Source organism: Sarcophilus harrisii, chromosome 3, assembly GCF_902635505.1.
Source record: "Sarcophilus harrisii chromosome 3, mSarHar1.11, whole genome shotgun sequence".
Taxonomy (NCBI): domain Eukaryota; kingdom Metazoa; phylum Chordata; class Mammalia; order Dasyuromorphia; family Dasyuridae; genus Sarcophilus; species Sarcophilus harrisii.
Window position 1 is genome coordinate 514,998,053 of NC_045428.1, and position 17,384 is coordinate 515,015,436.

Sequence of the window (17,384 nt, forward strand, 5' to 3'; positions counted from 1 at the left end):
TTCAGTTTCTACCCAGACACTCCCTAGAAGTGTGATGATGGACAAGTCATTTAACTTTTATAAACCTCAGTTTCCTCACCTGTAAAATGCAGATATTTTGGAAATTGTAAAGTGCTACATAAATATGAGAAATTTTCTAGTCCTATCTTGGTAAGGAATCTGGGGCCTTAATGGGAAAAATGATTAGAGATTAGAAGGCTCTCCTGCCCAGTGATTTCACTAAATTACAATGCCTTTCACTCATAGGATCATATATTTAAAGCTAAGAGGAATCTTAGAGATTGTTAGCTCAATTCCCTCATTTTATAAATGAGATAAGGGAGATAGAGAAATTAAAGTGATTTACATTAGATCACTCAGGTTTAAATAGTAGAGAGAGTATTTGAACCCAGGTTCTTGGCATGAGCTTTCTTTCCCATTGTGCAATGCTACCTTCTGTTCGCTACCTGAAGTGTTTTATTCTTCTTTGTAGACCAGCTCATTCTTCGTACCACTCTGGGTAATCCACATTCCTTTATTTTAGGTTCAAAAGCTTCTATTAATTTATCAATTGAGATTTGTAGTGAAGAATTTTGCTGAAAAATATCTTTAGCATGAAGTATGACTTAATTAATCACTTGGTCTTGCCAGAAAATTGATAGGACCACACAAACATTTTAATCAACAAAATCCCTCCAACTGAATTCAATACTTTGAATTGTAATTCAAGCAGTCACCCTAGTCATAATTTCACTCCCTTGGGAGAAGTATAAATAGCCAAGTGAAACGTATTGTGCCTTCCCTCCTGTGCAAGTAGAATGTCATATTATCTCCCCTTCTTCTTCCTTCCCTTCAGCTCTAACTCCTGAAGCCTCAGTGCTTCCTTGTTCTTCCTCCTGTTTCTATCAGTTCATTCATCCATCGTCCTTCCTTTCACTGTATTCTTGGCAGCTTTTCCTCCCAAAGCATATTTCCAGTTACTTTCTACCTCAGAGCTATTGGACATGATCCCAGACAGCAGTAGCTGGAGTTATGAAAAGGAACTTGGTTCAAATATACAAACTTGTCACAATTTCTATACATGGAGATTCTTTTCTTCACAATTGCCCTAAACACACAATCTTGCCTTCTGGGAGCTTCTAACCAGCTAGGAGATAGTTGACATAATAGAACTCCTTTTCCATAGGTTAGTAAGAATAGTCAAGGGTCTAGAACTAGACAAACATGGACATTTGGCCTAGGATAGCTTTTGGGTTATTTCTGGCTTTGGGGGGAAGTGACAAAATTCTATCTTCTCTCTTTCCCTATTAATGGATAATGGGTTTTGAGGATAATAAGAAAATGGTACATAATGCAGGTGGGAGGTTAGCATAAACTCTCAGAGTAGTCAGCTGCCAGAGAGTGTTGGGGGGAGGGGGAGTGTGAAGATGGCTTGGGAAATTTTAAAAGAATGGTGAAGACTGGATCTAAGGACAGTGTTTTAGCTGAGGTCCTTATGTCAAGCTTTTCCTGGGTGGTTTGAGATGTGTGCTGAGCATTTCATAACTCTTCATGACAAAGTGCCAAAGAAAGACTATAAGAACTGAACATATCACAATCCAGAGGGAATATTTTAGACTTCATCTCCACTTATCTAATATATTGCTGATGGTGATTCACATTATGACCAGCTTGTGGGCCAGCCTAGAGTTCCCATCATCACTGAGACACCCTTGGAGAGATTGTCCTCTGTGCCTCTTAGGGAGTAGGTGATGAAGATAGTGTAGCATATTGAGGTTGGGATAACAATTCCTAGTTGGAAATACAAGGTGCAAGATGCAAGCCACATGTGAACAATTCACAATGGTGTTCTCTTTCCCAAAAGGAACCTTTATTTACAAGGAGAGATTAGGGATAAAATGAAGAATAAAATATGATGTGGACTTGCTCTTTTCCCTTGTCAGGAAGAAGCTTATCTTACTATCATCAGGCATAACCAATTCCCAGATTATCCTGTTTGTATAAAGCTATTGTGAGGATGCAATTCTCTCTTCTTTTAAAAATAATAATAGCTTTTTATTTTTCAAAATATATGCAAAGATAATTGTCAACATTCACTCTTCCAAAATCCTGTATTTAAATTTTTTTCTCCCTCCCCTAGATGGCAAATAATCCAATATAGGTTAAACATGTGAAATTCTTTTTATTCTTTTTTCAATTTTTAAATCCTTTTTAATATTTTCTTTTTTTCTGGTTACATATTTACATTAGTTTTTTGAAAAAATATACACTTTTTTTTTTAAATGAATCATGTTGGGAGAGAAAAATCAGAACAAAAGGGGAAAACCAGAGGAAAAAAAAATAGAAGAAAAAGAAAAAAAGTGAACATGGCATGTGTTGATTTACATTCTTTCTCAATAATATTCTCTCTGGATGCAAATGGCATTTCCTATCCACAGTTTATTGAGATTGCCTTGGATTACTGAACCCCTGTGAGAAGAAGTCTTTCATAGTTGATCATCCCACAATCTCTCTGTTACTGTGTATACTGTATTCCTGGCTCTATCTGTTTCACTTAGCATCATGTAAATCTTCCCAAGCCTTTCTAAAATTAGCTTGCTCATCATTTTTACAGAATAATATTATACCATAACTTATTCAGCCATTCTCCAATTGATGGGCATCTAATTCATTTTTCAATTCTTTGCCACCACAAAAAGAATCACTACAAACACTTTTGCACATGTGGATCCTTTCCCCTTCTTTATGATTTCCTTGAGATACAAATCCAGCACTCCTGGATCAAAGGGTATGTGTGTAATTCTTCTAAACATATTTCCACATTTATCATACTGCACAAGAAAAATCAGATCAAAAGGGGAAAAAAATGAGAAAGAAAAAAGCAAGCAAGAAACAACACTAACCAAGATGAAAATACTTTGCTATGATCCACAATTAGTCCTCCTAGTTCTCTGGATGCAAATGGCTCTCTCCCTCACAAGTCTATTGAAACTGGCCTGAATCATCTCATTGTTGAAAAGAATCAAATGAGGATAGAACTCTTTATCAACTTCCCTTTTCTATCCCCAACCTCTGGGCATCTTTAAACAACTTTTGAGATATTGGTTTGGGACCTGATTTGACAGGTATTCCATCTGACTCTTCCTTTGTCCCTCCCTCTGACCTTCTTGGCACTTTCTCTCCTCCCCTGAGAAACTCCCAAGGTTATATTTCCCCTTAGAAAAGATCTATTCATGATAAAGATTTTTGCTTAGTCCTTTTTGATACTAAGCCCACTAGGAGGTACTCTCTCTCTCTCTCCCCCTCATAGTGTCTTCCCTCTAATGACATCTTTCTCCTTACTATAGTTAACTTTGGTTACCCTGCTAAAATCTTCTATGGATTTAACCTGCCAGACAATGATACATGACATATTTCTTTAATGTATTCTTCCAGATTCCTTTCCTTGGTAATTTTCTTGCTCTTCCAACTTTATTTCATATTTGCCACTCCTGGTGCCTATTTTACCTCTTATTTGTCTGTAACCTTTTCTCTTAAAATAAAATAAAAAAATAAAAAACCCTATTTTTTTTTTTTTTTTTTAGCAAAGAGAATGTCCATTATGATTTTATCACGTTTATTTTGAAGTTTTGCTTCTAGCTGAAGAATTGGTACTCTGACCTCATCAAAATAGATACCAGGAGTAGTAAATATGAAATAGATTTGGGAAAGCATATAGTTAGCAAGGAAAGACATTTTAATAATTGATTAGGAAGTTCCCTAGTGGAGTTCACAATTAACCAGGAGAAAGGGAATATGCTATGAAGGGGGAGTATGCCATTGACTGACAAGCTAAATCCATCGAAGAGTTTAGAAACCTAAGAGTTAGTCAGGTGTAACAAGGTGAAAGACACTATGAGACATGGTAGAGGGGATAAGGAGAAAGACACCATGAGGCAGAACATAATGAGCTAAAAAGGGATTTTTACAAAGATGACCTAGGCTACGGGAAGATTTATAGAGGAAATTTAACCTGTGGTGTTTGATTTCATAACTTGGTTTTCTGATTGGATACAGTAAGGTTGGGTTTCTCAATGCCTCCTTAAGGTGGGACTGTGAGGCTGAGCTGATCCTATCAGTGCTCTTCTCTGGTTTGCCTGAGGGAGTATTATAATCTTAGTATTTCTGGCTTTCTCTTCTAAATCACTTAGCTCAAGGACCTCATCATAGGGACCTGTATCTCATGTACCTGCCCTAAACCATTGTCTTCAATACTGCTTCCCATGGAGGGTGGTATCAAAGGAAAAGTAGCTAGACATTTTTTTCTCCTTCCCTGCTGCCCCATCCCCTCCAATTGTTGAGAAGGGATAGCCAGCGGATAGTCAGCTTCTAAAGTAATATATTCTCTTTAAACAGGTTTGCTTTAGGTTATCTCATTGTATGCATGTGACACTGTTCAAGTTGGGTAGCTGTCTGAATTTGTGCCACAACCTACTCGCATGAATGAATGCAGAAGATAGGGAAGTGGAAAAAGAACCCTAAAAGAAAACAGATTTAAATGACTGAGGATTTGCTGATTAATTTGGAGCTTCAGGGGCAATCTGGTTTGTGCTTTGAGTAACCAAGTGGAACAATGGATAGAGTGTTGGGAAGGAGTCAGGAAGACCTGAGTTCAATATATGGTTCACTGAACTTTAATCTCTGTTTGTTTGCCTTAGTTTCCTCATCTACAAAATGATGACAATAGTGATATGGGATGACTCTCTTCCCTTGTCAGGAAGAAGCTCAGCCAGCTATTATCAGATATAATCCATTTTCAGACTATCCTGTTTGTATAGAGTGATTGTGAGGTAGGAACTTTTTATCAGTCTCCATTGTCCATCCCTCAACCTCTGAGTATCTTTAAACAACCTTTTGAGATACTGATTAGTATATCTTTAGACAAGTCTTGGACCTGGTCTACTAGGTATTCCATCTGACTATTCTTTGATCCCTCTCTGAGCTCCCAGGCACTTACACTTCTCCTTGACCCCCACCCCCAAACCCTAACCCTCCAGGCTCCCCCCCCCCCAATTCCTGCCTTTATTTCCCTGGTTTCCCCAAGAAACCCCCAAGGCTGTATTTCCTCTATAAAAGATCTGCTTATGATGAAGATCTTTGCTAAGTTCTTTTTAGGACTAAGCCCAATATGAGGTACTCTTTCTCTCCTCATAGTGCCTTCCCTTTAATGGCACCTTTCTCCTTACTCTAGATAACTCTAGTTAGTCTGTTAAACTCTTCTGTGGATCTCACCTGCTAATTAATGACTTACTCTTACTCTATGGAATATTTCCTTTCTCCTGTGAGTTTCTCTAGGAAACTTGTCTTTTCCTTGTTAACAATATGGTCTCCCAACTCTATTTCATATTTACCACCCCTGATGCCTATTTTACCTCTTATTTTGTCTGTCTATTTTCTCTTAAACAAACCTACCTTTTGTTAAAGAAAATAGCCTTTGTGAATTTGTCACATGTTTATTTTGAACTAAGAATTGCTACTCCCCCCCATCAATAGCATCTCCCTCCCAAAGTTATTGTGAAGATCAAATGAAGTAAAAATTGTTAAGAGCTTAGCACAGTAAATGCCATATAAATGTTGACTATTATTAAGAGCCACATGTTTACTTGAGATGATAAGGGGGAGAATAAAAAGAGAGAGAGATAGACAGAGAAACAATCCTCTTAATCAAATTTCTTCAGATTTGAGCTGATAATAAAAGGACCTTGTTTTTCAGCAAAATGGTTGCAGGTTTTTTTTGAATTTGTATTTTTGAATGCCCACCTGTGCTGGGCTTAAAAAGAAAGCCACTCAAGACAAAAAGGAAAATGAGTTGCTTGGGGAAAACAAAAACAAAAACAAAAATACAACACCATGCCCCAGAAGGGAATTGATTTATTTTCTAATAAATGGGAGTTTATGCAGTAGGAATGAGGAGTGAATTCCCTGGGAATGAATAGTCAGCTTCAGTTTCAGGGAATCATTGCTATTTTGGATTGTTCCACTCATCAGCCCCACCTTGTGGTTCTAACAAGACATACGGGATTTGATATATAAGCAGTAGATAGAATGTTGGGTCCCAAGTCAGGAAGATTCATTTTCACGAGTTTAAATCTAGCTTTAGACACTTCTTACCTGGGCAAGTCACTTAGCTCAGTTCCTCATCTGTAAAATAAGCTAGAGAAGAAAATGGCAAACTGCTGCAGTATCTTTGCCAAGAAAACCCCAAACGGGTCATGAAAAATTGGACATGACTGAACAACATACAAATAATCATTTTAAAGATGCCACCTGGATAAAATTAATTCTGACTAAGAGTGGGACACATACAATGTAGTCATTTTCCAAACCCAAAAGAAGGCAGGATTTTTATAGCCCTTTAAAGGAAAAAACAAACACAATTCTAACTTACACGTATTCCTGAGGTATACATGGCTGGAGCCAGATGAAAGCAGCAATAGAAAGATGACTGAGGAAAGGAGAACTGAACATACACTAGACCAGGTTGTGCCTCTTGTTTGCTATTTCTAAACTGACCTCCTCTTTTTAGAGCCTTCTCTCTTTTGCATGTGCTATGTATGCATGTGATGTGATTGAGCTCAGTGAATTAAGATGTCAGAGATTTCATTTATATTCCTTCCTTGCATGTTTGCATTTTAGAAAAGTTAACAAGGAAGGCAGTAGATCTCAGAATAAAAGAATAAATAACTTATAGAATTCAGACTTGGAAGGGACCTCATTTAACTTCATCCCTTCATTTAACAAATGAAGAAATCTAGAGAGGGTTACTCAGCCAGAAAATGGCAGATCTTTTGGTCTAGGATAGAAATTCAAGCAGCAAGAATGTTATGTGAGAGCTAGAGCTGATTATAAGGGACCACCTGTTCTGCCTCTGCTTAGCCTGAAGAAGAAAAGGGAGACTAGGGGATGGTGAGGAAACAATAAAAATGTGGGAGGCTGGAGGAGGCAAATGGGCAGAATTGATGGATTGATATGTGTCCTTCCACATAGCCCAGATTGAAACATCTTTGTGGTTGTAAAAGGCAGTCTGAGCCCTATGGCTGTGCAGTGCTGTGATAATATCTATTAAAGATTCTCAAGATCAATAGCATTCTCTTGGTATGCTGGAGGATCTGCCTCTCTTAGGATTGTTTATATTGACTTACCACCATTAATATTTACTTAACAGCCTGTCTGTCAGGACACATAGAACCCAGAATGGTCTTTTCAGTCCTATCAACACTCCAATTTCTTTTTCTTTCTCGGCTATATTGATTGCAAACGAATATCTGGCTCTCAGGGATTCCTGGGTGTAAAATTAATCTTGGAATGTCCATTAGGAGTTTTCTGTAGGGTAGGCGTACACCAGCTCAAATGTGTACTTTGTGTGCGTGTGAATATGTGTGATTGTGTTTGGAAGAGTCACAAAATTTGTGAATAACACAATTCCTGCTTATGCTGCCTGTTTGCTTCCTTCCTGACTTCTGTGTCCCACTCTCATCCCTGTCTGAGAAAGATAAAGCAATAGGTCTGATAATGGGTACATGCATATGCCTGGAGAAGCCAAAAACATTTATGTCTAGACAACCAGACCGCAGAGAAGTTCAGCTCCTCAGAGGGCACAATCAGGAGTAAGGTATAGAGAAGGTCCTCAGAGATAGACAGACTTTCTTTGATTTAAGGGAAAACTTACAAATAATTAGAAATGTCACAATGTCTCTGTCTTTGGAAATCTTCAAGTAGAACCTAGATGAGCACTTGCTGGAAGCTTTTGAGAGGATTCACCGTCATACAAGAGTTGGGTATGAGTATCCTGAAGTCATTTCCTAGGCTTCTGGAAAGCAGTGATAGGTCTTTGGATCATTCATTTCCACATATGAGCTAAGACTGATGGGGAGAGATAACAGTAGTAATAAAAGAGAGACTTTAAAACTTATACTGGGGAAAAGTAGAAAACAAAAAAAATAATAGGACCATAGCTGGGAGTGGACAGCATTGTGACAACAGCTGATGTTGAAGATAGACCAGAAAACTCCTACTTGGCTTCTGTTTTCTTTGTCAAGGAAAATACTCCTAGATTCTACCTCCTTTTTCCTCCTCACTTGAAATATTGCCTTGTGATACAACTTTTCCTCCTTCTCCCCTTTTAACACCTCAAATCACATTAGATTGTAAGCTCTTTAAAGGTAGGGACTGCCTTTCTTGCCTGCATTTGTATCTCAAAACTCAGAACCTAGTAAATACTAATTGGATGCTTGCTTCTCTCTGTTTCTGTCTCTCTCTGTCTCTCTTTTGTTGAGACAATGGGAATTAAGTGACTTGCCCAGGGTCACACAGCTAGTAGTGTTAAGTGACTGAGGCTGGATTTGAACTCACATCATTCTGATTCTAGGATTGGTGTTTTTAGATTGCATGCTGGTGAGAAATGAAAAAATGCTTCTTCCCTGCCCCTTCTTAAATGTATGTCCTGGGAAGAATTGTCCAATCAGAGGGAAGAGTCAAAGGGGAAGTGTATATTTCAGGGTTGAAGTGATTTTCTGGGATGAATAGGTTTCTGGGATATGATAGAGAAGTTTGGATTGCAGCCTGGTTAAAAAGTCTTATGAGATTCTCTCAGGTGTGTTTTCAGGATCGAAGGAAATAATATGGAAAAGTGATTTGAAAACTGGAAAGTACCATCACAGAAGTGGTTGCCATTAATAGAAATTGTACCTGAGCCTTGTTACTCTTGGTAAAATTGTGATGTAGGGGAAGTTTCCATTCATTTCAAATCTAAGTATTTCTTTTTATGTAGCCTTTTCCCAGCTCACTTTCTTCTGTTTTTCAGAGCTCAGTACTGTCACAATTCCTGCTGTCAAGAAGAAAGATGATCTGATCAGCTCATTTATACCAAATGTTTGAAACTCAGGAGTAAGCTCAAACCAGCTCCTGACTAAGAGCTGATTGTTAAATTGAAGCTCCATGCCAGAGTTCATTCCATTAACATCAACTCTTGAGAACTGTATCTGTCACTGGGACAGACAGAGGTGGCCATCACATGGACTGACTATGTGGTTGTGGATGGACTGTGATATGATGCCATTTAAGAAAAAGACATTAAGGATTGGGAAAAAATCTGTACTGGAAAAAGAGGTAAAGGGAGATATAATGGAACAACTGATTCACATGAAGAGGTGTAAAAGATCTATTACAATGGAAGGAAAGAAGGGAGAGAAATGAGCATTGTCTGAAGCTTGATCTCTTTAGTTTTGGCTTTAAGAAGGAATAATCTAATCATTCATTTGGTTATAGAAATTTATCTAACCCTCTAAAGAAGTAGGAGGAAAAAGAGGAAAAGAAAAGGGAGGAGCAGGATAGAAGGGAGAGCAGAAACATTAGGTTAAAAAAGTAAGAAAAGGGGCAAGTAATGGATGAAGTGGGTTAAAAAAACACTACTAAGAGGAGGGGGAGAGGTGATAGGAGATAAGATAGTGGGTGAAGTGGGTCAAAAAACACATGACTAAGGACAAAATGGAAAGAGAGAATAAAAGTATATACACAGGAGAAAATAGGATGGAAAGAATACAGAGCTGGTAATCATAACTGTTAATGTTAATGGAATGAACTCTCCCATAAAATGGAAGCAAATAGCAGATTGGATTAAAAAACAGAATCCTACAAATATTGTATACAAGAAACACATCTGACACAGAGAGACCCATACAGAGTAAAGGTAAAAGGCTGGAACAGAATTTAGTATGCTTCAACTGAAGTTAAAAAAAATTAGCAATTTGGATCTCGGATAAAGCAAAAGTAAACATAGAACTTATTAAAAGAGATAAGGTCGGAAAGTACATCTTGATAAAGGATATTATAAATAAATGTGTGTGCACCAAATTGTAGAGTAGGAAAATTCCTAGAGAAAATTTTAAGCCAGTTTCAGAAAGAAATAGACAGCAGAACTACTTCAGTGGGGGACCTCCGCCTTTGCCTCTCAGAATCAGACAAATAAAAACGCAAAATAAACAAGAAGGAAACTAGGAAGGTTAATAGAATCCTAGAAAACGTAGATATGATAGACCTCTGGAGAAAACTGAATAGAGAGAGAAAGGAATACACCTTTTTCTTGGTGGTACATGTCATCTACACAAAAATTGACTATGTAAAAACCTCACAATCAAAATGCAAAAAGGCAGAAATAGTAAATGCTTCCTTTTCAGACAACAATACAATAAAAATATATTCAATAAAAGGCTACCCCAATAGGTAGGGAAAGACAGATTAAAAACCAATTGGAAATTAAATAATCAGATTCTAAAGAATGAGCGGGTCAAACAACAAATCACAAAAACAATCTATAATTTCATCCAAGAAAATGACAATAATGAGACAACATATCAAAACCTATGGGATGCAGTCAAAGTAGTTCTGAGGGAGAATTTTATATCTCTAAATAGCTACAAAAATAAAATAGAGAAAGAGAAATTAATGAATTAGGCATACAATCAAAAAAGCTGGAAAAAGAATAAATGAACAACTCCCAATTAAATACTAAATTAGACATTTTGAAACTCAAGGGAGAAATTAATAAAATAGAAACTAAGAAAGCTATTGAACTAATAAACAAAACTAAGAATTGATTTTATGAAAAAAACTAACAAAATAGATAAACATTTGCTTAATTTGATCAGAAAAAGGAAAGAAAAAAAAACACAAATCACCAACTTCAAAAATGAAAGGGGTAAACTTACCAGCAATGAAAAAGCAGTTAAGTAATAATTAGGAGTTATTTTGCCCAACTCTATGGCAGAAAGTCTGACAATGTAACTGAAATGGATGAATATTTAGAAAAATATATATTGCCCAGCTTAACAGAAGGGGAAATAAAATACTTAAATAGTCCCATTTTATTTATTATTTTTTTGTTTTTTTTTCCTTTATTAAAGCTTTTTATTTTTCAAAACATATGTGTGGATAATTCTTCAACATTAACCCTTGTAAAACTTCGTGTTCCAATTTTTCCCTCCCTTCCCCCATGCCATCCACTAGATGGCAAGTAGTTCAATATATGTTAAACATTGTAGAAATATATGTTAAATCCAATATATGCATACATATTCATACAATTATCTTGCCACACAAGAAAAATAAAGTCAAACCAGAAAAAAAGAGAAGCAAATTAAAATGCAAGCAAACAACAACAAAAAAGTAAAAATACTGTATTGTGAACCACATTCAGTTCTCACAGTCCTCTCCCTGCATATAGATGGCTCTCTTCATCACTAAACAATTGGAATTGGTTTGAATCATCTCATTTTGAAAAGAGCCACATCCATCAGAATTGATTATCATATAATCTTGTTGCCATGTACATTGATCTTCTGGTTTTGCTCATTTCACTTAGCATCAATTCATGTAAGTCTCTCCAGGCCTCTCTGAAATCATCCTGCAGCTTGTTTCTTATAGAACAATAATATTTTATAACATTCATATACCATAACTTATTCAGCCATTCTCCAAATAGATGGACATCCATTCAGTTTCCAGTTTCTTGCCACTACAAAAAGGACTGCCACAAATATTCTTGCACATGTGGGTCCCTTTCCCTCCTTTAAGATCTCTTTGGGATATAAGCCCAATAGAAATACTGATGGATCAAAGCTATACACAGTTTGATAATTTTTTAAGCGTAGTTCCAAATTGTTTTCCAGAGTGGTTGATCCATTCACAGTTCCACCAATGATGTTACAGTATCCCAGTTTTCCCACATTCCCTCTAACGTTTGTCATTATCTTTTCTTGTCATCTTAGCCAATCTCAGAGGTGTGTAGTGGTATCTCAGAATTGTCTTAATTTGCATTTCGCTGATCAATAGTAATTTAGAGCACTTTTTCAAATGTAAATAGTCCAAATTTTAGAAAAAGAAATTGAACAAGTCATTAATGAACTCCCTAAGATAAAATCTCCAGGGCTAGATGGATTCCCAATGAATTACCAAACATTTAAAGAACACTTAATTACAATGCTATTTGGGAAAATAGGTAAAGAAGGAATACTGTCAAATTCCTTCTATGACACAAATATAGCAATGATACCTAAACCAGAAAGGGCCAAAACAGAGAAAGAAAATTATAGACCAGTCTTTCTAATGGATATCAATGCAAAAATTTTAAGTAAAATATTAGCAAACTACAAATATTATCAAAATTAGAGCAACTTATCAGCAGAATAATACACTATGACTAAGTGAAATTTATATCAGGAATGCAGGGCTTGTTCAATATCAGGAAAACTATTACCATAATTGGCCATATCAATAACAAAGCCAACAGAAATCATATGATAATCTCAATAGATGCAGAAAAAGCTTTTGACAAAATACATCACCTATTCCTATTAAAAACACTAGAGAGTATAAAGATAAATGGAGCTTTCCTTAAAATAATAAGCAGTATCTATCTAAAATCTGCAGCAAGTATTATTTGTAATGGAGAGAAGCTGGAGACATTCCCAATAAGATCAAGGGTGAAACAAGGATGCCCATCACCACCACTGTTATTCAATATTCTACTAGAAATGTTGGCTTTAGCAATAAGAAAAGAAAAAGAAACTAAGGGAATTAGAATGGGCAATGAGGAAATAAAACTAAACCTCTTTGCAGATGATGTGATGATATAGTTAGAGAATCCTAGAAAATTGTCCCAAAACCTATTGGAAACAATTCACAGCTTCAGTGAAGTTGCTGGATATAAAATAAACCCACACAAATCATCAGCACTTTTATATATTATTTACAAAGCCATCAGCAAGAGATAGAGAAATTCTACTTAAAATTACTATAGACAAAATAAAGTACTCGGGGTTCTATTTGCTAAGAAAAATCCAACAACTATATGAACACAATTACAAAACACTTCTCACACAAATAAAATCATATTTAAGCAATTGGAAAAATATCAATTGTTCATAGCTAGAGTGAGCTCATATACTATAAATGACAATTCTGTCTAAATTGGTCTCCTTGTTCAGTACCATACCAATCAAACTGCCAAAATATTATTTCATAGAACTATTAAATATAATGACAAAATTTAACTGGAAAAACAAAGGTCAAGAATATTAAGAGAATTAATGAAAAAAATTACAAAGGATGGTGACTTAGCAGTATTAAACCCAAAACTATGTTATAAAGCAGCAGTAATCAAAATCATTTAGTACTGGCTAAGAAATAGAGTGGTGAATCAGTGGAACAGATTAGATACATATGACATAATTATCAAGGCCTGTAGCAATTTAGTACTTGATAATCCCCCAAATTCCAGCTTCTGGAATAAGAACTTACTATTTGACAAAAATTGCTAGGAAAACTAGAAAATAGTCAGAAACTCAGCATAGACCTACATCTCACAGCCCATACCAAAATAAGATCACAATGCATACACGATTTGGGCATAAAGGATGATACCCCAAACAAATTAGGAGAACAAGAGATAATTTCCCTATCAGATCTTTGGAGAAAGGAAGAATTTATGAACAAAAAACTTGATGAAAGGCAAAATGGACAGCTAAGATTACATTAAATTAAAAAGTTTTTGCACAAACAAAATCAACAGAAACAAGATTAAAAGGGAAGTACAAATTTTGGGAAAAATCTTTAAGCTAATATTTCTGATAAAAGTGTCATTTCTAAAATATATAAAGAACTGTGTCAAATTTATAAGAATACAAGTCATTCCCCAATTGATAAATGGGCAAAGGATATGAACAGACAATTTTTAGATGATGAAATTAAAACTATTTATAGTCATATGAAAGGGTGCTCTAAATCATTATTGATTAAAGAAATGCAAATTAAGATAACCACCTCACACCTCTCAGATTGCCTAAAATGACAGGAAAAGATCATGATAAATGTTGAAGGGTATGTGGGAAGACTGGGACATTAATGCATTGTTGGTAGAGTTGTGAAATGATCCATCCATTCTGGAGAGCAATCTGGAACTATGCCCTTTGGGCTATCAAACTGTGTATACACCTTTGACCCATCAATGCTATTTCTGGGTCTGTATCCCAAGGAAATCATAAAGGAGGAAAAAGGACCTTCATGTGCAAAAATGTTTGTAGCATTTCTTTTTGGTGATAGCAAAGAATTGGAAAATGAGTGGATGCTCATCAATTGGGGAATGGCTGAACAAGTTGTGGTACATGAAGGTAATGGAATATTATTTTTTCTACAAAAAATGATGAACAAGCTGATTATAGAAAAACCTGGAAAGATTTACATGAAATGATGTTGAGTAAAACAAGAAGAACCAGGAATACATTGTACACAATAACAGCAAGAATGTGCGACGATCATTTATGAAAGGCTTTGTTCTTCTCAATAGTTCAGTGATCCAAAGCAATCTCAATAGATTTTGGACAGAAAATGTTATCTATCTCCAGAAAAAGAACTAAGCAGAATAAATATAATTTTTATTATAGCTTTTTATTTACAAAATATATGCATTGGTAATTTTCCAACATTAACAATTGCAAAACCTTTTGTTCCAATTTTCCCCCTTCTTCTGAATGAATATAAATTAACACATGTTCACTTTTTTTCTGTTTTTTTAAAATCTCTCTTTTAATTTTTCTCTTTTGCTCTGATTTTTCTTTCCCAACATGATTAATAAAGCAATGTATATTAAAAATAAATACTTTTATTGGTATAAAAAAGAGAATAAATTCTACCATTTGAATCTATCCTAAAAAAAATTTCCACATGAGCATTTATACTTTGGATTAGCCGGTTGGTAAATCCTACAAATCAGATCTTGTTCTACTGTTTTGTTGGTTGCTAGATTTAAGAAAGTTATGGAGACAATATTAATAACATAAAAGAAATTTAAAAGTCTGTCTTGTATACCCATCCCCTAACCCAAGGTGATTTTTAAACATTTGCCAGTATTTCCCTTTCACAGTCTATCATGTATTTTCCTTCCTGTGGGAGTACCTATTTATATCAAGTCTGCAAGGAAAGGGCCATGTTTAAATACAAAGAAATGATTTTGTTAGGGTGGAATTTTAGTCAGGGAGATTTCCTGGGACTTTCAAATAACATAGTAAGGGCTACCTTTGCCCAGTGCTCTTTTGTTTTACCACTTTGGTTGGCAACTGGCAACATTTTGAAATAAAATGGTCACTGATTGTTACAATTGAATCTAGTTTGACTTCATTATCTTTACTGTATGATTATTTTGATCATTTGGTGATCATTTAGAAAAAAAAATCTGACTATATCCATCTATTAATGATGACCTCATTACTGGATATAATACTCAAGGATGCCCAGAGCTTGTTTCCATGGAAACATTTATGACAAGATATTATAGGAAGGAAATCCTCTGATTACAGATCCAGTCCTGTTTCTTAGCAACCTATATAAATCTCCCCATTTAAATTAAGATACTGCATTCCCTTGATAGCCTTATTAATATACAATATTTAGAAGGTCAATTGGGCTTATTTTGGAAATCCAAAACATGAATAATTTTGATGAAATCTAATTGTATGATAAAGGGAGAAAACATCCCTTGCTGATACTTCCCTGTTTGTTAGCTGTTTATATGTATGTGGTATTTTGAAAAAATGTTTTTGGGGTTGGGGGAAGAGGAAGGGAAAAATAAGGATTTATCAAATGTGTTTTAAAGTTTCCTTGAAATCTAAGATTTCTTTTCTACGAAAAGCAATTGCATGCTGGGCTACATCTCTAAAAATCATACTATCCATGCAAACCTTAGCATAGATTTGGCTGCTTTGTATAGTAATGAGTTTTTCATACTGGAGATGTTTAAACAGAAGCTGCATAAGTACATGGATGTTGTCAGTGTTGTAGAAGGGTTTTGTATTTATGCTTATACTTATAGCAGACAGGTAGTGAGGTGGATAGAGTGTTGGATCCGAATTCACTTAACCCTTCTTAGCCTTAGTTTCTTCATTTGTAAAATGGGGATACCTACTTCAGAGGGTTGTTGTAAAGACTAAATGAAATCACATGCTTTGCACATTGTATGTGCTTCATTCATTCACTCACTCATTCATGATGAAATAGAATGAAGGTTTCTCAGAGATATCTCAAAGAACATATTGTGTTAGTTTATTGTGTTTATGTTTTTGCTAGTCCTTCTAAAAAATCATATTTTTTCCCCCTGAGGCAATCAGTGTTAAGTGATTTGCCTAGGGTCACACAGCTAGAAAGTGTTAAGTGTCTGAGGGCAGGTTTGAGCTCAGGTCCTTCTGACTTCAGGGCTGGTGCTCTATCTACTGCACCACCTACCTGTCCTTAACAGATCATGTTTTGACGTTTTCTTTCAGTACCTCATGATTCAGGCCTGAGAATGTTGCTATCATATTGGTGTGGAATAGATTGAACCCTTCCACAGGCACCAGGATATGTTTTTAGAGAGTAAGAAATCTTTTAAAATTTTTTTGTAGAAGTTAAATCTCTCATTATCATAACAACTGATGTCTTGATTCTTATAAAGGATTGTGTAGAATTGGAAGATTTGGGTTTATCTTACCTTTTATGTTTGTGGTTTTGTGATTATGAGCAAGTTATTTAATTTTTCTTATATTTAGTTTTGCCACCTGTAACATGTGACAACAATAACCCTGGTACCTTCCTCTTGGGGCAGGTAGGTGGTGTAGTAGATAAGACCTGAGTTCATATCTGGCCTCAGACACTTACTAGCTTTGTGACCCTGGGTGAATCACTTCACCTTGTTTGCCTCAGTTTCCTCATCTGCATTACAATAATATTGTTACCTTCATATATTAGGAATAGTTCAGCCATTCTAAATTGATAGAAATCCATGAAGTGCAGATTTAATCTGGCTTTCCACTGATAATAATAGCTAAGATTTATATAGCATTTTAAGCTTTTTAAAACACTTTCTATCTATACTGTATAATTTGTTTCTCATGGTAACAGGTAAATGCTATTGATGGGAATTCTCAACTAACTTTTTCTGAAGAATATATATACATATATAAACTAGAACCATAATCAGATCAATTCTTTTATATAGCTATAGCTAGGGAGTGGCTAAGATCAAGGTACTAATAAGTGGCAGAGCTGGATATAGATGGATATATCCATCTGGATATATCTGGATATATCATGAGAAGCACCAAAATTTGAGGTTTGGTCATGAGAAGCATTCCCAATGGCCATTCTCTCTGGCAAAAGACAGATTTATTTAGGAAAAAGGGTTACAGACAAAATGGAGGGATACAATAGACACCTGGAATGGTAAATATGCATTAGAGTGGGAGAGCATGTGAAAGACAGATTCCTCAGTGGAACTCATAATTACCCAGTAGAAAGGGAGCATCCCCATGAGGGTGGAGCATGCCCTTAGCTAGCAGGCT